This window comes from Lepisosteus oculatus, chromosome 9 (genome assembly GCF_040954835.1).
Source record: "Lepisosteus oculatus isolate fLepOcu1 chromosome 9, fLepOcu1.hap2, whole genome shotgun sequence".
Taxonomy (NCBI): Eukaryota; Metazoa; Chordata; class Actinopteri; order Semionotiformes; family Lepisosteidae; genus Lepisosteus; species Lepisosteus oculatus.
The window spans coordinates 45,977,124-45,983,288 of NC_090704.1; positions in this window are offsets into that span (position 1 = coordinate 45,977,124).

The window sequence follows — 6,165 nt, forward strand, 5'->3', positions numbered from 1 at the left end:
TATATTATGAAGTCCTGTGTACAGCAGTTGCTGACTTTTATCAGAAACGTTCCTCTATTTTTCTGAATTGTATTGAAATTGTTAAGGCATCTTTCACTGCCACTTTGTGTGTTATGGATGTACCTACAGTAGTATCTGTGAATATTCCCTGTAATGTGTGTTTATCTTAATTACTTTGATTCACACATACTGTACTTCTGATTGTTCCTCATTATTCTGTAGTTTTCAAACATCTGTTTATTTGTTTAATGGTGAATCTTATTTGCACCTTCAGTTTGACGTAGTTAATAATCTGAAACTGTACAAATAGAGTCCAAATCCTCTATCTGTTTGAAAGTTTCATCATTTCAGGGCAGCATTCTGTGAGCAGACAGAGCTGAAGATAAGCAGGAGGGGATCAGGTTAAATGTGGAATTGGTGGAGAACAAGTTTCAGCAGACTGACCAGATTCTACTTGAAACATAGCGTAGGTTCAAGAGGAAGGGGATCAAAATCCATGGTTAAATAAATCAATTCATAAGAATATAAGGAGAAAGACACCCCTTTATAAAACAATCAAAAAAGAACAGCATCTATGTAAAGTAAAAGAATATAATGAACTTAAAGAGCAGATAAAAAAGAGTAAAAGTAAGGCAGCTTAGCTTTACTGATCCTGCATGTATATGAATTGCGATTATGTATTGTAAATGTCTTAAAAATGAATTTGTATCATTCAGCTAATTAATGTTTAAACATCTTGTGTAATGTGAATGTTTAAACTGTTTAAATCATTTTTGAAATCCTGCTTTGTGGGATTTCTTCATTTCTTTCTGAAAATCAGCTGCAAAAAAGCAAGTACTGGAAGAAAGAACAGAACGTTGAATGGGTTTCTCTGTACTGTGTGGAGAAGGACAATGGATTTTATGGTTACAGTAATTACCTGTTGAACTGTAACCGCCTACTGCACATGTCAGGATAATAACAGCAAGAAGCCTTGCAAACCTTTCATTAAGGCAGTGTTTGCAAAAGTGATAGCACTCAGTCCTCTGTTCTGATTATACTTGGAACACCTTGCAAAGCCTGGTTATTTGCATGCCACTGAAACAAGTGAGAGTTTTAATTTTGTGTTTAATGACCCAGTATTTCACCTCTCCGAAGGGCTGTTGAGCCTTACGTCTTTAGTTATTCTGGTCATGGATGTCAATGTCTTGGAAGACGTGCATTTATTTTTTTAAAGGAAGTAAAACTTCTGTTTTGCGTTATATGTGAATGTCACATTAGCAGTACAGTCAATGTGATGGGCTCTTGTACGGTGCATATTTATCAGTTAAAAGTGTGTGTGTGTGCGAGAAATGGATCATCTCCAAATATTGCCAGTGCCAACTGAAAAGGTCATGTGAAATGTAGCGGATCTTTTCGAATCCCGGTTTGTGAACAGGGCTTGGTATGTGCGTCCTGTCCAGGGTGTGTCCAGTCTTGTACCCGTGGTCTGCCAGGCAAGGCGGTGAGTGACCGCGAGCATCAACTGGACTATGAGGTGATTGAGATCAGAGTGAAGGATTTGTCGTTCGTTCGTTGCGATCAGTCACAGCAGAAGTGGAACAGCTGTCCAAGGTGCCTTGCTCTTCATGCTCTGCAGTTAGACTCTGTCAGTCAGTGCCTGGGCAAACGTGCAAGGATTTGCCAGGTAATTTCTTCCTGGTTAAGAGGATGTCTGAAATGCCACCCTGTCTCAATGTTTGCCTGTGATTTTGGTGCAGTGCACCATGGTCGCCTTAATTATATTGTATTCATCCAGCTGCTTTAGAAAAGGGCTTTGTTATTGCATACTGTAAAGAACATCCTGTGTCGAGCAGTTCAAGTAGGGAGCTGCGTCAGCATGCGTAGGCTGTACAGGAACCAGTAAAGGTTAGCCGAAATGTTGTTTCCTTTCTTCTCTTTCCAGCATGGAATAAACCTTTTACTTGTTCCTTTGCATTCTGTATAGAGTGCTCTCCACCTCATTGTTCATATATTCATACATCTGTAATTATCTTGTTTTTTTTTGGCTTTCGTATAGACAGAATAAGATAAATGAAGCATTTTTTCCACTTCACATTTAACAGCAGATGTTGTACATTTTTTCCACCCCAGAGGTTTATACAGTAAATAATTACAGGGGGTTTTATTTTATGAAATAGATGTAATTTTCCACAGCTGTATTTTTTTACTGTTTGGAAATCTTTACATAGTGTTTTAAATAAAAGGGGGACAAATTGCAGCGACTGTAGGATGTAATTATTTCCTAGCGAAGTGACAATGAGCTGAAATGCAGCGTCTTCAGGAGCTGCTTGAGCTCACTGTTCACTGGCTGCTCCCAATTGCAGCTGTGTGACTGTGTTCATTTTAATATATGGGGGGTGCAGTGCAGTGAATGGCAACACATGTTTCATGGCTGGCTAGGCAATAGACTTGGTATATTCCAGCTTCATCTGGAGCGGATGGCAGTGATGTAAGGCTTTATTACCCTACCGTATGCTTCTGAGGGCGGAATGTTGGGATCCGGTTGCCGTGGCGGCAGTGTGGTAGTCCAGGGCCCGCCCAGGCATGCTGGGACACTGGGAAGCTCCAGGGCATCAAAACAGTGGTGACCCCCTCTTTATCATCTGGGCTGTCGTGGTGACACGGATAGTAAAGTGATCATTTGGAAGCACTCTTAACACTACCACAAGTCCTTCTCACCCTTAGACAGTGGTAGACCATGCCCTTTTGAGACTATGTTGAAAACGAGTTGGCCTTGCTTTTTGTTTTAACATCCTCCATTGCCAGTCCCATAGTTGTTGTTTTTTTTACTCTTGCATCCTTATTCTATTCTTCTATTGAAATAGAAGAGGCAAATGAACTCCTCGTGAGATGCAGGTCTCTGGACACATCACTGGGAGGTTGTGGGTTTGAGTCCCTGGTGTGGCACAGTTAGTGAACTCCTTGGGAAGGCACTTCCTTCAGATTGCTCCCCTGCAATTCCCAGCTATGTCACTGGTCACAGATGTACGGTAAGTTTGGATGAAAACATAAACCAAGAAAATTAATGGTAAAAAGTTACATTCATCTGCTTTCCAGATGAAAGCCCCTGTAACAAATAAAAATAAATTAGACGCTTAATTGCTTACTTTGTGTAGTGTAATAGGCCCCATGTGACTTTCTCAGCAGCTTAGTTTTTGTTTTGCAGGGAGTTACCTTGGGCAATAAAGGTTCCAGGGAATCATGTGTGTCAGGTCTTATTTGTGTTTAACTTTGAGAAGAACTAGACAGAATAAATGAACTTTCACACCACTGGGTCTCATTCCTGGTCCTTGACTCTTGCATTTGGATCTAGCTGAGCTCTCCCAAATAATAGTTATTAATCATTTCAATCAATTGATCTATTGATTGAAATGATTAATTAGCACGTTGAGTATAGGCTGCAGGACGTTCTGCAAGTGAAGGTGTTGGAAATGGTGGACCGTAGGGTATTTCTGAAACCAAAGTCTGAGTGCAGAAAACAAGTGAGTGCTAGAAACAAACAACACAAGTTGCAAGTTGTAGGGGTGGGCTTTTGTGTCTGCGGCAGTCAACAGCCGTTGAATGAGCGCTCAACCGGAAGTACAGTGTGGCTGCAAGGAAAGACGGAGAGCGAGTGTTTGGGACTCTGCAAGTGGAGGAGCGGCTCGTCGAACTCTGGAGCCAGCACAGACATTCGATGTTTCGTGTTTGTCGTTTGGTTACCTTCGTGGGGTGCTCCTCCTCTTATTCCGGGGTGCTCCACGTTGATTGGCTTCCAAAACGAGGCGACCTCGCAGTACTTTCACCGCGCAACACGAGATTTGGAACCGTGATGAAAAGTCCTGAGGGATTGTCGTGTGATTAGTCACCCCCTGCGGTTCCCAGTCGTAGAATTTAACGCCCTCTAGGACAGAAAAGGCAGCGAGATTCAGCAACTGCAGTCGGTAAATTTGACACGCTCTCCGACTCTCCTGTAGTCCGACAAAGGCTTTAAATCCCGATTCTGGCTTTTCACACCTCTCCTGCGTCTGGACACTCATTCTCACCTGCTCACCCCCTTTTCCTTAACCACTCTGTCCTTTGTTCTCCTGTGCTTCATTTGTCTGCAACTTTCCCTTCTCTCCCTCACACCTTAAGAAGGCCACAGCCGAAACGTTGTTTCTTTTCCCTTCAGTATGAAGTAAACCTTCACTTGTCCCTTTGCAGTCTATGTGTGCTGCCGTAGCTTCCTACTTGAACATCTAAGTAGCACTTTGTAATAAACCTACTGGGTCCCCCTGTTCGAGACCCATTCCAGGCTTTGTTCATTCTGATACCCTCCCACCAGCTCCAACTGCACCATCAGTGCGGCACCCTTTCCGTTTAGGCAGGGTGTCCAACTTCTTCACTCACAAGGCCAGGAGATCGTCCCTATAGCCGAGCAGACTGAACCCTTAACGTTTTGCAAAGACTCCCGTCTGCACCTTCTACAATCATAACAAAACATGCACATTACCGTTTTTGCCTTGCAGTTCTGAAACTTCATGCAGCTCCTGTCTTTGGAAATATCTTCTCGAGAACACTGTTATGAGGTCTAAATAATCATAATTCCATTTCACCGCAGTTTGCCAGGAATTCTCTTCGAATGTCTCGTCTCTGCATTTAAATGACAAGAGATGGGGGGGGGGGTTCTTCTTGCTTCTGAAAAATGACATTAAAAGTCCCTTTCTCTCTGTTTTATTCCTTTTGTTTTGGTATGGGGAAGGAGTCACAGAGTGGGTAAGGTCAAAGTTTATCGCTTCAAATAGCTGAGAAGCGTTTCCACTTCACAGGGGATAATTACCTTATTCTGAAAGAGATAAGTCTTCCAGTGACCTTTGCCGGCTGGAGTAGAGAAAACTCATTCTAGAGAGACAATCGCCAAATGCATCCTTCATTACTTACTGCCAACAGTGTCAGCTTCATGCTGGCTGAGGGAAGACAGAATGACAATTGCGTGCGTTTCAAAACTATCAACCATATCATTTGGCAAGCCGATTGGAAAATGTTTGTGCTTTCATGTGTTGACTTTTCACCTGCAATTTTGTCATTGTGAAATTTTGACGCCTTATCAAAAAGTAATTTGCTGTTGCCCATAGAAATGCAAAGGGATTTAGTCCAAGGGGCGCGTTGATGGTCTGTCCCACTTCGCCGCAGAACACAAATGGACCAGACAGCTGTCTGATCAGGGGAAAAGGTCAAAGATAATTCTTTTGAAGCCCTCAGCTCAACAAAACTACAGCTCTGAGTAGCATTAAAGTGTTTGTCTAAAGCATTTAAATAGGTCTGAAGCAGGAGCTCCAGCTTCAGAAGGGGATGGGTGTTTATTCCCGGTGTCGGTCTCCGTGAAGCAGGAGTCGTCATGTGTGCTGATGAAAGTGAAGAGACTTTTAATGGAGTGGAAAACAACAGCCCCATTTTCCTTACTTACCTATTTAGTGACAATTCAATCGACACAAATTATGAGTTAAAGACGCAATTACATTATATACGTTTTTAAAAGCCTACAATTCTAGTGGAGGTTTGCGTCAAACTGTTGAAGGTTTGTTTAATAGCGGTTTATGCATGTTGTATATTAATTCATTTTATTTTGGTGTAATTTTAAAAACCTTTCACAGATCCTCCAGAAGTACCGGAGAATCTATTCGGGTTGTTTGGGTAGTTTGATACATTCTGTTTATGTGATAATTAATTGCATAAATAATCACATTTACCCATGAACGTAGCATTTGTTTGGTTAATTGCAAATGTACACAATATACCATACCACTCTGAAGTAACGATAAAGAACGTTTTAGTTTCGTAAACTGACAGATTTTTTTAAAAAAATGTCTACATTATATTTATTTTGTCAAACAGTGTAAGAATCTACAATAGATCTCCGAGCTGTTCTGGGAAAGTGATGTTCAAAACTGATAAAAAGAAAACATACTGTAAACATTCTTCATAGCCTTCAGTTCCCTTGATTTAGAGCCTCCTCAGGGTGTCAGAGAGATAATACTGACTTAAACCCTCTTTGCACCTGCATCTCTGTGTAGAGCTGCACTCAATTACAGTACTGGCACTGTGATACTGTTCATTTAATATATTTGGTAAATACTGTTTGTTATGCTGTGCATAGTTATCAGTGAAGCGTCTCCTAGTGTC